The sequence below is a fragment of the Pithys albifrons genome, chromosome 3 (genome assembly GCF_047495875.1).
Source record: "Pithys albifrons albifrons isolate INPA30051 chromosome 3, PitAlb_v1, whole genome shotgun sequence".
Lineage (NCBI taxonomy): Eukaryota > Metazoa > Chordata > Aves > Passeriformes > Thamnophilidae > Pithys > Pithys albifrons.
The window spans coordinates 73,136,868-73,155,850 of NC_092460.1; the positions used below are offsets into that span (position 1 = coordinate 73,136,868).

At 40.1% G+C, this 18,983-nt stretch overlaps 1 protein-coding gene across 14 annotated transcripts in view; it reads right to left on the minus strand.

Moving 5' to 3' along the window:
- The window catches only part of NRCAM (neuronal cell adhesion molecule), a 151,504-nt gene extending 139,470 nt beyond the window's left edge, over positions 1 to 12,034 (minus strand). For all 14 annotated transcript variants that reach the window (XM_071552387.1, XM_071552394.1, XM_071552381.1 and 11 more), the window contains exon 1: positions 11,856 to 12,034. The gene's annotated coding sequence lies outside the window, so the exon portion shown is untranslated. The remainder of the gene's footprint in view (positions 1 to 11,855) is intronic.
- Between the last annotated feature and the right edge of the window lie 6,949 nt (positions 12,035 to 18,983).

Genomic DNA, 18,983 nt, shown 5'->3' on the forward strand with positions numbered 1-18,983 from the left:
GAAAGTAATGACACCAGATGGAAAAATAAACCTCCACACATTTTTCTCAAATACTTGAAGTAAATTTAACTGTACCACCAATGTTCCTGTAAGTACTTTAAAATACTACCCCGACAGGATTAGAACAGTATTTCCCAAGTTATGGCTGCATCTACCACTTACATTACAGGTTCTCAGTTAGTTGAAGTGTGATCAGCTTCTCAAAAAACCCATCCACTATGGCAAGGTTTATTTTTATTTTGATTTCTTTTCTGTGACTCTGTTATGTGATTCCACAGTTTTTCTACTCTTTGAAGATTGGACCTTTACATCATGACTGTCTTTAACTGATAGTTTTGAGCAGCAGTACATCTTGCATACAGGTTACACCTTAGGGCCAGCTAGAAACAGGTGCTTGATAGGCACAATACAGTCATCACCTCATAAGGTATCATTCGCACCCTCATCTTCTCCCCTCCAAGCATAGTTACATTTCAGAAAAGGCACCACAGGGATAACACATGTGTACAGGCATAAATTACAGAAGAACACTCAACAGTGTAACTGGTATCAAAGTTACACTGTTGACTATGAATGGACCAAAATCCCTTCACTAATACCAACCTCAGATGAGAGGGCATGGCATAAACAGTAACTCTCCTGCTCTCTGACCTAAACTTGCTCACAAGAAGTCAATTTCAGCACTTCTACATTTATAGTACAGTTAATACATAACCTGACAAAGATATAAATTAACCTCAGCAGAAACCACAGCTTGGAGAATCAACAGAAACACATACAATGGAAAGCTTTTTATTTAAAGCTACTGTATGGTGATACTTCTAACAGTTTCAACTTTCCAGTGTAATTAAAACCACTATCAATTCTTGGGACAGTTGGCTGGATATACAAGGAGTGCTCCACCCATACACACAACCTGCTGCAAAGTATAATGAAATAAAGTCTCAAAACTAATCATCTTTTATCATCAAGCCTTTTATTTGTTAATCTAATGAATAACTTCATTACAGCAGAGTATCATCCATTCATGCTGCAGTCAGGATAATCTAGCCATGCTGGTTCTCCAAATTCTAAATTAGTGCCATCTCCCTCAGCCATCTGCAGGATATTTTCTTTTCAGTATAGTTGTTAGATTTCCAGTATTGAAGCTACTGAAGCACTATTCAGCCTTAAACTAGTTGGATCTAACTCCAAGTTTTCCTTTCCCCATGTCCAATAAGATTAATTGCCTTAACTGCAACTTTGTTAATAGCAAAGAAAAACTGACAAGCGAGGTATGCTATATGCAGTGCTTCTAAAACTGGAATACTCATGCTAAGCACATCCTTTCATATGCTGTTTTTAAACTGTGGTACTGAACAGTGACATAATAAAACAATAACATAATTCCCCAATGTGAATATATTTAGTGGACCAAGCTCTAACATCCTTTAAAAACATAAGTGCTAAAATCCAGTACTGCACAGCCCCATCAATTGTGTTTAGAAGCTGTAATCATACATTACAATCTCATTAGGACTGGTAATGTATGGATAGATAGCCACAGCCTCAAAGAACACACAGAAATTTGCAAAAGAATTTTATATGAAAACTCAGAAGTCATTAGACAGCAAAGGTTTTAAGATACTTCAAAGTCTGACCGCCTAATTACATTTAAGCATGTAAGCCTTCTTAAAAGGAAACTTTCAGTTTTGTTTTATAATTCTGTGCCTACAAACACACAATTGCACTCAAAGTAATATTTACATACTAATTACTTGCCTATGCCTGAATGGCAGGTATTTAAAAATCTATCACAGGATGGTGGAAACAGCAATGAAGGGATAAAGAAGACAAAGGGACTAAGAGATGTTGCTCTTCTGGGTCCTACTTACAGACTTGCAAGTGTTTCTTTTTGGGCTCTGCAAAAGTCTTTGTTTGAGGATTAGTGTTAGGAAATTGAATTACATTGTAAAGGTTGAATTACATTTTCAGTTCTATCAGAAAAGAGACGAATTGTTTTGTCCAATAATATTTGGTGTTCTATTTTTATAGGTAATATTTAATGTTGAAAGACAATATGTTGACAAGCACAAAAAACTTTTTAAATTACAAGCCATATTTCAAGGCCAACACAATATCAATTCAGTTCCTTGTTTCGTAATAATAAAACTACATTAATGATAAAACTGGGGGTGGGGGTGGGGGGTGTTCTATAATTATAATCAAGCAATTCATTATTAAATGAAAATTCCTAATTCCACTAATCTGAACTGTATTTTTGAAAAATATCAAAAATTAAAGTAGAGCACTAACCCATCATAGTGACTTATAAATTATTTCTCCACAATTACAGATTTTATCTCTGACTAATAAAAGCAAATACTCAACTATTTTTATAGACGTGTTCAGAAACAGAGGTCTCACTCTATCCTTTAACATCCAGGATAATTCAGGCACTGAACTTCATTATCCTGCATCTTCAGAGTAATACATGCTTGTACTATTTTGCAATTTCATTTCAGCATTCTGACACAAATCAGATCTATGTAGAATAATCACTGGAGCCTACTCAAGACACCATCAGTGAAAGGTCATTTTTCCACTTATGAGCACCAAGTCAAGGAACAGATGTGCAGTATTTATGAGAAGAATTTTACAAATTACTTTTTTTAAACTTAATTCTTTGCTAATTCAGACAATACTTCAGAGTTACGAGCATAATTCACTAAAACAATAGCTTGAGATTTTGTTTTAGTAAACAAGAAATAATAGCTCTGTTCTGCTAGTAGCTATTTGTATGACATTAAATAGACCTCTTCTCTCTGCTTTGCCTTCCCTCACTTGGTTACCTTCACATTTTCTTCTGGTTTCAGCACTTTTTTCCCTTTAACTCTTCCATTCCAATTAATATGACTTTTTAGTAGTAGTCAAGCCAGGAAGCTACCTATTAGCTTGCATTTTGATCTTTCCTAGCTATCATAATAAAAATAAATGATATTTATTTACTCTAGTTTACTGTCCAGAGTATGGTTACTAACTGTTGTTGTGTCTCTCAATGTAATCTCAGTTAAACTAGGCAGGAGGGGAAACTCACAGAAATGTTTGGCTCTTTTAGGACAGCTTTACCTGAGAAAAGAAAACACACATCAGTGTCTATACAACATAATGAATATAAAACTGAATCTACCTACTAATGTGAACTTCTGCACTAGCCCTGGCAGACATTTAACCTCCAATGGATTACAGCTATGGCACAGGTTCTCAGCAATGGTGTTTCTGTCCCCATATCTAAGGGACAGAATTGAGCCCTAGCAGAGATCTGTCAAGTCTCTTAACTTTAGCTGAATTTTAAAAAAACCCAGGTGCAAAGATCAACCAATTATTAAGAGCAATTCTAGCTTCATTTTTAGATGTTTCTAGGCTTCTAAACATAAAGGGTGGAGGAAAAAAAGCTAGGACACATTAGGCAAGTAAATGATTTATTAAGCTTTGTATCTTCACAGCTAATTCCCAAGATACTCTTTCAAGTGTCTGATGCTGTCAGTTCTGCTAGTACATTTCCCTGGATATGATGAGAAATCTACTCCTGTAGTTCAATGCCAAGAGAGTGAGAAAGGTGTGAATTGCATGAAACTTTAGAAGTAACTTGGAGAAATTCCTCCAGATAAAGTTTTGGGGATGATATCTGCAAATCATCTTACAAAGGACCTCTCCATAAATACTGCTGTTAAGGGCCTGTGCCTGCTGAAAATGACAGCGGGGAGATTGGAAATCTGGGGCAGCATTTAAGGCTATTTTGATAATGCTTCACTTCAGCATAATTCGTAGAATTGAGACCCCCAGAGAGTAACCAAAGCGCTTAAGACATGCCTGTGAAAATACTCTGACTTTGGGACAATGGGATAAAGGCTTTTCTCTCCTCACAAAAACTATCCAGGTTTCAGAGGAAAATAATTTAAAAAAAAAAAAAAGATACTATTGCTGTAACCTGAGACAGTGCATGAGCAGTAAAAGCCAACATGTGACATGCTTTAATTAAAAACCTATATTCCTAGCAAGGAAGCTAAATAAAAATTACTAGACATCATCTTTCACTAAAAACTACACTACAGTATTCCTGAAAAAGGCTACTTTATTGAAGCATTTAATTTTAGGCCCATAACATTAAATATTTTCCACAGCACTCTGAAGCACCAAATTACAAACTTTAAAAGGACATAAATGTTATTAATAAAAAAAAGAATATGGAAATCCTGGGGGATATCTGAGAAAACATGACATTTCATTCAGACAGATTCTTTATTCTTTTAACTACAAGGGAGAAACTATTGAGAATGGAGAGTACTTTTCATTTTGAAATGAAGACAGACATAGTCCTGAAAAACATGCTTGAACTAAACTTACTGGAATCAATATGAAGGTAAATGAGTTAGGTTTAAGAACTCATTACTTACAGGTCAAACTACATGATCTAATGGAGTGTTCTGACTTCCACTGTGGAAGTAAAAAAAACTGGTGAGTTCTATGCAGATGTTTTTCTTTTCATCTTAAAAATTAAACATTATTATATTTTTGTCAATGCATGAAATTTTGTGCATCTATACTGTAATGTTTATTCAGTCATTATCTCACTGTATTTTTATAGGCATAGATGCCTTTCTAAGGATTTTGGCTTGGAATCACTAAATACAATGCATCTGCCCTCTGGTGGTCACACCTTTTTATATGTTCCCACATTTTTACCATCTTACCTTTTTTTTTTTATAACTATCACCTACAAAGTTTAACAGATATTTAGCTTTTAGTCACCTTGGGCTGGCTTGTTATGCAATTGCTTACATTTCAACTTTATCATGCAGGAACAACTCACACATAATTTAAGATACTTCTTTTTTTGCCAATATCGAGAACCAAGTTCAGACACCAATTTTCAAAGCACTCAAACCACAGAAAAGCAGAAAAACCTGAAGTTTCAGTTTATATTCAGATTATATGTTTGGTATTGTCTGGGAAAGATGTTACAACTTGTAACACATTGAAATGTTGGCTACTAGATTCTAAGGTCCATAAATACGTTAACTGCTTCTGAGGAAAAACATAAATATTTAAAAGACTGTTTGCACCTTTAAAGGTGTCAGAGCTGCACTATATAGAAACTTCTATACATACACAGTTACCTCAGTAGGTAAAAGGCAAGGCAACTACATATAAGGTACATAAAGCTCCAGTATGAAGGATGAATTCCTTCGTAACTCTGAAGTTGTCCCAAACACAAGTGTATTACTTAGACTGAATTGCAGCAACAGTGGTAATAGTTCTCATCTGCCTCTCTGCTCTAATCAAACCTAGACCCAGGGAATAATAGTGACACCTACTTTTGAAGGAAGAGCTCAGAACACTGCAAGAGTCTCAAGAACACAGCATGGAATCATCCAATACCTTGTTGGAAAAGGATCTCGAGGATCATCTGGTTCAGCCTTTCTTGGCAAAAGCACAATCTAGACAAGATGGCACAAGACCCTGTCCAGATGCATCTTAAAAGTGTTCAGTGTTGGGGCATCTACCTCTTCCCTGCGAGGATTACTCAAATGGCTGGTTGTTCTCATTGAGAAAAACTTTTCTCCTGTGACTAATCAGAATCTCCCAAGGAGTAATTTGTAGCCATTACCCTGCATCTTTTCCAAGTGACTCCTTGTAAAAAAGGGGTCTCCATCTTCTTTGTTGCCATCCTGCAAATACTGGAAGACAGAGCTAAGGTCTCCCCTAAGTCTTCTCTTCTCAAGGCTGAACAACCCAGTTCACACCAAGCTTCCCAGTCTTTGGAACATCTCCGTGGCTCTTCTCTGGCCCTCTCTAGCCTGTCCACATCTTTCTTGTGTAGTGGTGACCAAACCAAAACTGAACACAATTCCAGGTATGACCTGACAAGCGCTGATAACCCCCTTCCACTTTCACTGCTAAGATATTCCCTATCTTTGAGTGTATTTGGTGAAAAGACCTTATCTCCGGTCAAAAGGACTCTTGTCTTCACCACATACAGACTTGATCACTGCAATACTGAAACAATTTCCTCACACTCCAGAGGAGACAACTTTCTCAAAATGTGACAGGGTTCTACAACACATCACAATGCTGGCTCCAGCTTTCAGTGTTACTCAGAACTCAGTTCACTGTGTGAAAAAAGGGTTGCCATTGTGTCCTGAAATTATTTAACATCAACAACAAAACCAAATCACATTGGAACCATTAAAGTTGCTCATAACTGAAAATGCTCACCATCCATGGAGAGCACACAGCTCTTCCCAGCAGCTGGACCAGAACACAAAACTTACAGTAACAAGACTCAAAAATGCCTAGAGGCCTCAGTTTATTCAACACTGCTTGCAAAAACTCCATTTCTGTTCTCTCTCCCAATGCAGAGCTCCCCTCTTGTAAGCTTACTCCAGTCCTATAAGGATAGGAAAGGAAAAGGCACATATCCCCCTTTCCTGAGCTTCATAAAGAATTACCTAGTCAGAAGAGATTAAAAAACAGTAAAATTGCTAACATAGCCTATTAACATCTCATGCCACCTAAAGGAAGAACCAGATTTTGATTGTTTGCAACAAACACAACAAAGTTATCAAATTCAACTGAGCTGACAATTAAAAATGCCTTCCATTGTAAAAGAAATAGCAGCAATGTAAGGGGATTTAACTTCTCATTATATATTTAGTTTGTCCAGACACTACAACGCTGGTCTGCATGTGGGGGAGGCTTCATGGAGGTACCCACAGAAAGTGGCAGCAACCAAGTCACTAAACCTGTTTCTCTCACCCAAAGAATAGCTGTGGCCAAGTTATCCTTCGAAGAAAGACACATCAAGCACCTCATGCATTTTGTTTCTGCTAGAGATATGAACAGCAGCAGGGTCAGAAACCTCACTTTTTAGTCCTTCTCAATACTGGACAAATAGTGAAGAGAATCATCTATCCTGTTACAAAGGGTAACTTGTGCTGTACAAGCCCACTGATGAACAACACTGAACTCTTAAATACTCTTGAAAAGTGGTCCTTCTCAAGGTTTTTTATTTTCCCCTTCCTTTGGATTTTGTTCATTTCTACAGCCCTGCCTACACTACAATATTCAGTCGGGAAGATTTTTCCACCTGCCCAGCGCCTATGCACTTGTTGGTTAACTCCATGGTATTGTTCTCCACCAGAAGAATTGTTCTCTGACTCCAAATCTGGTAGAAAAGCTGGGGTTTTGCACTAATTGATTACATATACTTCCTCCGCATATACACACACAGAACTCTACAGTGTTGTGACATTGTAAAGGCAACTCCTTTACATGAAGTCTCAGAATAATGTTGGACAAACACAACAGCACTGAAAACACAGAAAAAGGAAAGTTGGAAGGGAAAGGCACAGATCAGAAAGACAAAGACAATCTGTACTCATGTATAAACACTGTGTATAAACACTGTCAGCTCCTCACTCAGGTAACAGTCTAAAGGAAAATGGTATGTTAATATTTTGGTTGGCTGTCTGTAAAAACCTGATTAGTGGCCAAAGACTAACTTATAGAACCACAAAGTTATGGATAGGCTTTTGTTTGCCTCAGACAAGCTTTTGAACAGTAACAATTACATACTTTAAACCAAAGGAAATTAAAAGGTTATGTATACCTAATGGTGCAGACAAAGTATTAGGACAACTCGATTCTCATTGGGATGCATCCAAATTCAGCAGTCTCACATGAGTATTTACAGAATTTAGAGAGACTACATCTGTACTGATTCTGTCTGATTTAACTGACTATTTAGACAGACAGTTCCTTTCTAATGAGGCTGATTTTTAAAGTTATCACATCCTCGTAAGTTGAACTGGCCTTTTTTTCCTCTCTTGGCTATTTTTGTGTGTCTGAGATGCTCTGGATCAAATACTGCTTTTTATTATAAAGTTTAGTTGCTTAAAGTAGAATGGGGGTACTGTGAGCCCTTACAGAAACATTTTATAATTCAAGCTGCCATGCTTCCATACTAAAAAGTTAACAAGGGAAAAGCTGTAATCACATTATGAATTGAGGCATTTCAAAACCAAAACAGTGTAGGAAAACAGTGTATTCACAAAATGAATACTAAGATACATTTATCCCGATTCATACAGGAAACCAAAAAAACTGAAAGCTTCTTAACAACAGTTAATAGAGGACAGATGAATATTTCTGTAGTTATTCAACATTTAGTAGAAGGGAGAAGCTAAAGAGCAATCCAGAGGAGTATTTGCAATGCAATTAGGCTAGACCAGCAAGTCTGAATGTATGCCAGCTGCAGGGGTCTGCCCTTAATTCACACAATCAAATGTCTAGTGTGTCACACAGTGTCTAGCATCAGTATCTCCAGTATTAAAAGTCTCATCAGATATGTACTTGTTTACTGAGCATCTTAATCAGGGTCTGAATATATATCTAGCTGTACCTTCTAGCAGTCTATGTGTCAGTCCATCACCATCTGTCAGTTGAAGCTTTCACAGACAGAAAAAAATCAATTCAAACAAATGTGTTCGGCACTCAAACTAAGCTATCATTCACATTTCAATATAAGACTTGAATTCCTTTTCAGTGTTCTTCAACTTTGACCCAGCTCTACCCCCTCCTTCACTGAAAAGGGCAAAGACAACAGCCCAGCAAGTGGGACAGGCAAAACAGACCTCCTTTGTTCACTTTTTCCCTTTCAGTTTTCTATTGAGGTAAATAACTGAAATCTCAGCCAGCCTCCAGTAGCTCAGAAGAAAGCAATATAGCTAGCCCAAACTATCCTTTCCTGGTTAACAAACTGTAGGACAAAACTTACGGTGCATCATATTAATCTTATTATTGGAAATTAACTCTTTACAAATTCCCTTAATATTATATTTACAAGACAGTATTCATACATGCAGAAGTTACAGTATCTTTAACACTGAACTGAATAGGCAATACACATACTTACTAATTTAAAACGCAACAAATTCTTACTGTGGAGAAAGTATAAGTGAATTTTTTGAATACTATCAGCCCACTCAGAAAGGCAAAATCAAATTCATTTCATATTGCCCAACACACAACCTCCTACATTATTCCCTCAGCTTCCATTACCAACATATATTTTCCTCTGTATGCCTTCCCATTTTAGCAACTTGGTCCATAAAACATGACAAAATGAAAAGGTCCAGTAAAACTGCACAGCACAGTTTTACTGTACTATTTCAATATAATTGAAGTTAAGTAATCACAATTCAAGGGGATTTGAGACAAATTAATAAAAGTATAGACCAATATAAATTCCACAGCTGCAGGCAGAACAGATTTAATTTTTAGGCTTCTTGAGCTATTTAAGCTGTGCAGTAAGCTATTAACAAAATACCAAACCCTTAGTATATTCAGTATCTTTCATGTCCAGATACCATGGAGAGTCATTTCCCTAAAGCAGCACGAATGGGCAGACGTGCATTACCTTGTCCTGTCTTGAAACTGGAATCCTCAAACCAACAAAATCTGACAATTAGAGAGGCCCCAAGAAACTCTGACTTGGTTACTAAAGCTTCTGCTGTCACCTCTTCGAGCACAAGAGAGAAACACCAAAGCGCAACAAGCTAGCAGGAAGTATCAGGATGCATCACTACAGCTCTTCTTATCAAACAAGCTGTGGTATATACAATAAATAGTACACTTCCTGCAAGACAAGGAACAGTAACTAGGACTCAGATTTTGGAGATCTCACTCACCTTCAACACTACTACTTTTGAGTATATTTACTGTGGCAAATAACAGTAATGACAGAACTAAGATACCAATATGAGTATGATTAGTTGTGTATTTATCTGTGAGTCATGAGGGTTTCAGCTCCATGCTTAACACCAGCTGTTATACACTACCCCACCATCCGACGCAGTCACACAGCTGTACAGATTCCCGTTGGCTACACTGCCTTTACACAACCCAGAACACCAATCCATTCAATGGATTCCGAGTCCTGTCAACACCAAGCAGCTTTCTGAGTTTGCTTTTTAACACTCAATATTCTCAGAATATAACACTTTTCCAGCTCTGTATTGATATACTCTGACAGTTGAATTTAGACACCCAGGAGAATTTCACAGGACTTTGCAATTCAAATAAGTAACTTTCACAGACTTCATCAAACTCTTCAGCAACTCTGGTCACTTTCCTTGCAATTTCTATTCAAAATACTAAACAAATGCCTGAGGGCTATTCATAGGAATGATAACATCAAACAGATTAGATAAATATTAAAAAGATGCTGCACCTGCAAGCCAGTTTTCTGCCTTCTAGGTCCTTTGAGCTAGTAGTACACTATAATATCCTTCTCTTTCCAGCTGATATCATTTGCCAAAGAACACCCACAAGATCCCCCTCTTGCCATATAAACTGCTCTCAAACTCAAAATACAATCCAGATGCCTTCTGATGTTGTACAGTGACCTGTTTTATGCACAGACCCATATAACTACTATCCATAACTACTATCACATCTACTACATTAAATTATGGAAGATGTTGAAATTATTAATAGTGCACCTGTTAGGTACAATGAAATTTTAAGCTTTCATCTACCTTTTTCTCAATATACTTAATTAAGAATCAAGATGATACTCATACACAGAGAAAGAAACGCACAAAGACGGGGAACATCGGAAAAAAGAAACCCAGGTGGCTAATACTGGCATCTTGACTCAGTAGGAGGTTGTTTTTAACAGTGAAAAGGCGGATCTTTATAGATAAAAGAAGATCTTGTCAGGATCTATAGGTTCCACCATAGAGTTAAATATCACATTTTTCACTGTTTCCTCCAACTACATAGAGAGCTAAGCAATAGCATTCCTTTCACAGAGTACTTGTCAATATGGAATAGCCTTATTGACTGTACTGAAGCACACTATGATCTTAAATATTTAAACAGCTTGGCATTATTACACTCAGACTCCGACTCCTTGGTTTAAACACATGTCAGACTTCAAAACCAACACATCTATGCTGAAAGGTTCAACGGCAGCTGAAGGTTTAGATAATTATTAGTTCATAACCTAAGAAGCAAGTGCAGTCCCTGCCCTGACTTCGCCGCGATGTTCTGCATTGATTGTAATCAAGAAGCAAAACGAGAGACACAAGAAAAGCCCGGCATCCCGACACATTGTAGCTATTTTATATCTAAAGAAAAGCGTATTTGTAATGGGGAAATAACAAAAAGGCGGAGGATGGTAAGTCAAGGCGCAAGAGCCGAAACGCAGATCGCGGCACTTCAGCACCGACAGCTCCTTCCCCCGCACACGCCCGGCCCTCGCCGCCGCCGGGCAGCGCACGAAATGGCGACCGAGCCTGCCGGGGATGTGGCCGCGTCGCAGCCGCGGAGGCTCCCGCCCGGCCCGGCCGGCCCGACCCCCGCCCCGAAGCTGCCCCCGCCCGCCGCCGCAACACAGCCCCGCAGCGGCCCCGGCCGGGCTCACCGGGTGCCTCCGCGCCCGTCCCTTCGGAGCCGCCGCGGCATCGGTGGCGAACAGGCGGCTCCTCGCCGTCGGGGCGGCGGCGGCGCAGGGGGATGAGACACCGGCGGTGCGGGGGCTGACATCGGTGGTGCGGGGGGATGTGACACCGGCCGTGCAGGGGCTGACATCGGCGGTGCGAGGGGATGTGACACCGGCGGTGCAGGGGTTGATATCGGTGGTGCGGGGGGATGTGACACCGGGGGCGCGTGGGAATGACACCGGCGGATCGGGGAGATGGATGACAGCAGCGGTGCGGGGGGATGTGACACCGGCGCGGCGGCGGGCGCGGCACCTCCCGCAGCATGATGCGCGTTGCAGTGACAGGGACGGCCAGGCCACTACTCACGGGAAGGTGCGGCCCCTCTGCCCGGGGAGAAGAGGGTCAAGGGGATACCCGCGCTCTTCCTCTTCTTCCTCCTCCTCCTCCTTTTTCTCCTTCTCTTCCTCCTCCGCCTGCTCCTGCAGCCGACCGCTCGGAAGCCCGGCGAGAAGAGCCGCTGCGGGCGCGCTCCCGCGCTAACCCCTCCCCGGCGCTCCCGCCCCCGCCCCGCCGCGGTGATCGCGCGCTCCCGCGGCGGGGCGGGGAACGCGCGCGCGTCTGTGCGAGCCGCGCCGGGCCGGGCGCGCGCGCGGCGCGGGGACTGGGCAGGGCCGGGCGGGGGCGCGGCTCCCTCGCACCTGAGGGGGCGCGGAGCGCTTCCACTCTGGGTGGGTGTCGCTCCCTTCGCCCTCCATCCCTCCCTCCCTGCCTGCCTCCACTACCCAGGTTTAAATGGGAGTCTTTGTGCCCCCGCTCGGCCGTGCCCGAACAGTGCCCGTCCCGGCCTTGAGGCTGCCCTGTCCCCTGCCCCGGCCGGGCGCTCCCCGGGGCACCCCCAGATCGCCCCCCCGGCGAAGGCGGTGTTTTAAATAGCCGCATTATTTTAGCCCGGCAGTGCCCTCTAAATAGATAGTTTCAGCGAGTTCCCAACTGGAGACAAGGATATTATTTTACACTCGAGAATTGTCCTGTTGAACTCGTTGAATTTCCAGTTCATAAGTTCAGGACGGCAGGCGCTGGGATGCGATCGCTGAAGGAGAAGCACTGGGTGACACCATCTGGAGAAGAGTTTGGAAATTGACTTATTCCAAATAAACCTTTGTGCTGAACACACCTCTCACAGCGCTTCCCTTTCACATCTTGTGGTTCATTTAATGTGCAGCGTCAGAAAGCATTTTATAATGTAATGTTGAGACGTCTAAGGGCTGTGCTCAGTGTTGCTCAAAATTAATCCAAGCATACCTTTAAAATGCAGTAAATGTGATTATCTGCCACTGCTGAACTTGCCCTCGGATCAGTTCTTGTAAGAACAGCCTTTTGTGCATTGCAAGGTAGCAAATTTTATAATGGCTAACTATTACACGTTTCAGGGAATAGCTCTCAAGGTGATCTCTGTGGTGATAACTTAATAGTGCAAAACATGATGCTTAAAAACAGCGAAAATGCCTTACCCTGCACGTCTGCAGAAATCCAGTTATGACTCTGGCAAGTTAAATCTGAAGGTCTGACCTTCTGAAAAACAACACTCTAGATGAATAACAGATTCCATAAATGATATAGCATATGCATATAAATATTCAAGGGTGAAACAATAAGTCAGACATTACTGTTTCAGGCTTTGGAGATATTCAAGCTCCTATCAATCTGAGATCGAGATATTAATGTTTGAGACCTGAATATGCAAAGGAGACTAGAATGAAGGTGAAGAAAATCCTTTTTATAAAGAAGGGAATTAAGTGCTTGAATATTCTTTTATTTGTTTGCTAACATTTTCATTTTTGCTATACAGCTCCCATGTTCCCAACTGATTTATTGAAATATAAAAACACTACAGTCTAAGTAATCAAGCATCAGTGTGTAAGGGGACATTAAAATGCTACGATATTACTTGACTTTGCTTCCAGGATATTGTGTTCCATAAGGAGATCGTGTAGCTACTCCTAGCTTTAAGAAAACATGGATATAAAACACAGAGAGAGAAAGAAGATTTCTCAGACAGCTCTCTGTTAGCATCTTTGACAGATTCTGAGGTGAACATTGTGAACGAAACCTTCAGGAGGTGGACTGTAGGACTGCAGGACACTTGAGGAGAAAACTTTGAGTTGAAACTTTAACTTTCTTAAAATGTAGGATCAAAGATCCGGTTAGTATTTGGATGGCCAGCCTGAATTTATAAGCACAAACCATTGGGGTCTGGCAAACCACTTGGTGCAAGTTAGACCACAGAAACCAAGTAGATGAAGAGATTTCACTGTTGCAGGGAGGGTGTAAAAAACAGCTCTATATTAATGTATGATGAGGCTGAAATGTTGCAGCTGGTATGATTACACCCTTATGATTCCCCTGAGAATTTAAACTCTGTAATTTTTACATTACCGACATAAACAGATACACATATTCAATAGCATAAAGCAGAATTTTCCAAATGTGGAATACATATAATTATACAGTAAAAAATTAAATTCAAAAGTTTATCCAGCTAGGAGATACTTCTGCTCGTGATGGTATCCACTGTTGTGGATGAGTGCCATCCATACTGGCAGTAGGATGGTGGCATCAAGAAAAAAGAAACAGGTGGGGGTTTTGGTATAAAAAACAACCATTATGATAAGCTGAAGTGGTGTGGCTGAAGGAATATGAGCTTTCAGAGTTGTTCTCTGCTGCCTTGCATCTTTTCTGTAGTCATCATACTACTTTTTGTAGCCTTTGACCTCACCTTGCCTGCTGCAATTACATCCATGGATTGACAGTTTCAAACATAGTGGTTTAGTCTTCATAATCCTTTAATAACAACCTTGGTTTACTTAGATATCATCTGCTGCTTCCTTTTTTCTCTTGCTGTTTTTTGGTAGTTTTTGTTTAGGGAAGCATTGATCAGGTACAGAACACATTGATTTGAGACACAAAATAGATACATGACTGCAGTACTGTAACACAGGAAAAGCTATCAAAAACTCATTTGTGATGGGTATCAGTCATGATCTGGACATTTGTAAAATGTTTTTAGGTTACCGAATGGAATATTCAGAAGGCTGATACATTGGAAAAGGCTACTGTTAGCTGAAAATAATTCTTTGACATTTTGTTGCTAAAGCAGACAATTTTAAGGGATATGGAAAGACATCTTGGGAAGTTCATCTCACCTAACTTTAGATGTCTAGTATGTGAATGTCTGGATCTGAGCTAGTCACTCTCCACTGTGCATAAAGGGAACCAGAAATAGGCAGTTTTAGTATATGATTCATCTAACCTATTTTAGATGTCTACATTAGAATAAGCCAAGTTGCATCCTAGAAATGCCTGTTTCTCTCCGTTGGCTGTAACAGGACCAGCGGGTGTCTCGTTCAGCTCTAAATGTCTACATTGTGAGAGTCTGCATTTACTCAGCTGAATGCCACCCGTGTGATTTCAACATGAGTTGTTCCAACATTCCACTTGTTTTGAGATCTTACAATGGTGAACGGAGCACGGTGTAGCACACAAACTATTTTGTACAAAGTAAAATGATGAGGTATTACACCAGTGAATATACTGAAAGGCAATAAAGCTTAGAATAATCATATTCAGTAGATTATGAGGGGCCCCAATGAAAAACTGAACAACTTTTGAGATTATTTTGATCTAGTTTATTTATGGACATTTCATATTTCTTTTGGAGGATCTTCTAAAACCATAATAGTAAAGTTAATGCAGTTACTACTGGTCTAATACTTTTCAGAAGCTAGCATTTATTTACTATAGAAGCATAAAATGTGAATATTTCTAAGAAGAAAAAAGACAAAAGACAAGATCAAAATCTTAAGTGATAATGTCTAATGTTAAAAGCTGCACTGCTTGGTACACAGTCACAAAATCAGCTTTCACAGAGCATGAGGCAAGAGGATGTGTTTTGATGTGAGAAATGTTGAGAACTAGGGTAGCAGAAGTATCATACAGGAAAGACACTGCATGGAAATGTTCTGATGTGCTGTCAAGAACTGAAAACAAATACTTAATCTAAGGCTTCAGAACAATTCTCTCCAAAGACAGTTTGGGACTACAATTAGGTACTGCCATGCCTGATTTATAAGCTATCCTCTAGGTTTCCCTTACAAGAAATCAGAGTTCTGGAACCCAAGAAGACTACCAAGCTAAGGAGTTCGAGATAGACACATGGAAATGTCATGGTTTTAATCATGCCTGTTTAGGACTTTAGATATTTGAAGCTAGTGGCAAACACTGCCAGGGATTCACAGGGCTGAAACTCCTCAAGGAATTAGATTCTTGAATAAAAATGATAGGAGGTGATCCCATTCTTTGAGAAGCAGATGGAGAGGAGGAGCTGTTGGTGCTGTCACCTGTCCCATCTTCTATTAGCTTGATCAATAGAGTGCTGATCAAGGAAATAGTTGCTCTGGATTCAGTTGTTTCCTTTAATTCCTCAGGGCACAAACCTTACTATAACATCTAGGAGAATCTGAGGACAAAGATAGAGTTTCAAATCCACTCTGACAGCATAGTTAAACACTAAGAGAAAGTAAGATTGCATAAAAAAATATACACAAACAAGAAAACTCTAATTGAAATGTTTGCCCATGTATGGGAAAACCTGAGTTTTACCCTATGTCTGCACATATTTCACTGCCTTTTTTTGTGTCTTTTTTGTTGTCATTGTTAGATTTGTAACTGGCCTCACTTCTCCCCAGTAGCTTGAGTGTCTAGGTTATATCTTGACTAATGATTAGAGCATCCTCTCTTGTGACTTTGAATACTTAATAATTCCAAGGAAAGTGAAATACCTTCTGAAGGAGACATGACAGCACCATTTTAATTTGGAATACTCAATTTCTTAGCTGCTAATTAGCAAAGGTTGAAAAAGGGGTTAAACATATATCACACACCCTAGACAATTCCAGTTACAGAAAATGAGTACCATCAGCTTGGTTTTGTATCAAGTTTAATCAATCAGATGTATGTGCTCTGATAAAGCTTTCCTGGTATAAGAGAGAGATGAACTTCTTTAAACATACCAACATATGCAGATGACAGTACTTTTGTCCATGCCCAGAATGTGACCTCAAGGGATAAAGTTAGGACTTTTCCGAAACTTCAGAGAGAAATAATTATACCAAACTTATATTTAGTACAATCTCTGGCATATTACAGAAACTACATCTGTTTTTGACACATGTTCAACATGGTGAAATGGCTCAAGGCAACTCTGGATGTACAGACTGGGGAATGACACGATGGAAAGCAGTGCCGTGAAAAGGCACTTGGGAGTCCTGGTCAATGGCAAGTTGAATATGAGTCAGCAGTGCCCTGGCAGCCAGGAGGGCCAACCGTGTCCTGGGGGGCATCAGGCACAGCATCACCAGCTGGTCATGGGAGGGGATTGTCCTGCTCTGCTCTGCTCTGCACTGGGGCAGCCTCACCTGAAATATTGTGTGCAGTTTGGGGCACTGCAATGTAGGAAAGTTATTAATCCATTAGAGAGTGTCCAAAGGAGGGCAATGAAGATGGTGAAGGGCCTTGAGGGGAAGCTGCATGAGGAGCGGCTGACGGCACTTGGTCTGTTTATCCTGGAGAAGAGAAGACTGAGGGGAAACCTCATTGCAGTTACAACTTCCTCACGAGGGGAAGAGGAGGGGCAGGCACTAATCTCTTCTCTGTGGTGACCAGTGACAGGACCTGAGGGAATGGTCTGAAGTTTTGTCAGGGGAGGTTTAGGTTGGGTAGTAGGAAGAGGTTTTTCACCCAGAGGGTGGTTGGGCACTGGAACAGACTCCCCATGGAAGTGGTCACAGCACCAAGCCTGACAGAGCTCAAGAAGTGTTTGCATAATACTCTCAGGCACATGGTGTGGCTCTTGGGGATGGTCCTGTGCAGGTCTAAGAGTTGGACTTGATGATCTTTGTGCATCCCTTCCAACTCAGCAAATTTCCAATTTTGTGATCCTGTGAAGTTGATGGAAAATTAATACTAATTTCACCAGGACCAATGTTTTTATTTGATATATAAATACAGGAAGGAAGTCCTTCACACACAGCAGATTAAGCTGTCTGCGAACACCAAACACTTTTTGTGTTCATGATTAGGGTTTGCATTTTTCCATAAGAAGAGATTGGCTGAAACAGTTAAAAATCTCTTACAACCCCAATTCATGGTTCAAGATTCTTGAAAAACTACTCCACAAAGATCAAAAGTATAGAGACACCAGGCAATTTGTCCAAAGGACTTCTAACGTGTCAAGTACTAAGCAGCTCCATTTTCAAAAAGAGGAGCTTAGAATCAAGCTTTACATTGTGATTTAACCTGTCTCATCCTTCAGCCAAGTGTCTCACAGGTTAGGAGAGTTTGTCTTCAGTGGGGTGTTTCCCTGTATGGAAATGAGGTAGAAAACAATGCCAAGATTCTGGAAATGCCTAATAATAGCTATTAGAGCTCTAAGTCTTGCTTTAGCAAAACTTTATTCCAGTTTACTAAATAGTCATGCACTTGTTTATTGTGCATATCCATAATGTGAATGGACTTAATGATTTTCACAGAGACTCACAAAATTAAGCATATACAGAAGTCTTTTATGATGACAGAGGAAAAGATCAAAGTTGATGAAAAAGTAAGATCTTTTTCCCAACATATGAATATAAATTTTGATCACATGTAGTGAGGCTTAGAATAAAGAAAAGGGTTTGCTTGGGAAACAGAGAAGGAGAGGAAAACTTTGGTGAAAAAATGTGTCAATTAAGTCCTTTTGAAGTTATCCTTTAGTCTTCAACTACAAAAATGTCCAAAGGGCTTTTCTAGTCTGCTTGCTTAAAATGCACCTTGTTTTCTAAGTCTGGTGGACCTTCTGAGGATTAAATTAGTTTGAAATTACAAACACGCAGTTGCCCTAATGCCTTATGTTTGGATTTCATGAGCAGTGAAAATCTCTGGATAAAATGACTGGCTTTACTGGGTTCCCAGTAGAGAGACATCAGTTCATGGTCCTTGCAGCTTTCTGAAGCAGAAAACAGTGAAGAATCAGCTTAATTTTTTTTTCCCCATAACCAAACATATTTCCAAGATTCTCTTCTGTTGGTCACCATATCAGGATAATAATGTATTTTCAAAGGTCCAGAAAGCTACAATTGCTTTAAATAAAAGGTTTCACACTTCATGCTTTTATTTAAGGCTGTCCAAAAGATCCCCCAAAAAATTATTTCTGACCTCAAAATGTACAATTCACATGGGCAAAGCACCCAGAATAAGACAAAAAGCAGTCCTTGCTCAGCCCATCACCTCAATTATCATGCACTGTAATACGGGGAGCAAGTATTCTCAGCTTTAACTGGTACTGAGGTAGTTAAAAATTCCTAGGGTCTGACACAGTCCAAGCACCAAATGGTGTTTAGAAGATGTGATTGATGATCACTGGAACAGCTAATCACTAGTCCTTTGGGAAACCTGGAA